The following is a 724-nucleotide window of genomic DNA, read 5'->3' on the forward strand; positions in this document are numbered from 1 at the left end:
CATTAGCACAATTAAGTTTTCCGGGAATACTCATTCACCACATTGTTGTCCATAGCTTGTCATTATGCATACAGCTGAAAGCCTTGCATAGTAAATAAAGCACAGGTAAACATCTTTCTGGTATTCTCTGCTTTCAGCCAAGACCCATCTGACGTCAGCAGTGACATCCTATGTACCATATTCTCTTCTGAATCTGGCTTGAACATCTGGAAGTTCTCTATGTATGGTTGTAGCTGTTTTTGTATTATCCTTAGTAAAATTTTACTTGCATGTGATATCAATAGTATTGTCTGATGATTTCCACATTCCATTGGGTCACCTCTCTTTGGAATGGTCACAAATACAGATCTTTTCTAGTCAGTTGGCCAGGTAGTTGTCTTCCAAATTTCTTGGAATAGATGAGTAAGTGCCTCCCGTGCCATATCAGTTTGTTTAATGATTTCAGTTTGTATTCTGTCAGCTCCCAGTGCTTTGTTTTTAGCCAATACCTTCAGTGCATCTTGTACTTCTTCCTTCAGTATCATTGGCTGTTGATTGTATGCTACCTCTTGAAGTGGCTGAACATTTACCATTTATTTTTCATACAGTGACTCTGTGTATTCCTTCCATCTTCTTTTGAAGTTTTCTGCATCATTCAATATTCTGCCCATGTTGTTGTTGTTAGGTGCCATCAAGTTAGTACCAACTCATAGCAACTCTATGCACAACAGAATCAAACACTGCC

Source organism: Chrysochloris asiatica, unplaced genomic scaffold, assembly GCF_000296735.1.
Source record: "Chrysochloris asiatica unplaced genomic scaffold, ChrAsi1.0 scaffold00007, whole genome shotgun sequence".
Taxonomy (NCBI): Eukaryota; Metazoa; Chordata; class Mammalia; order Afrosoricida; family Chrysochloridae; genus Chrysochloris; species Chrysochloris asiatica.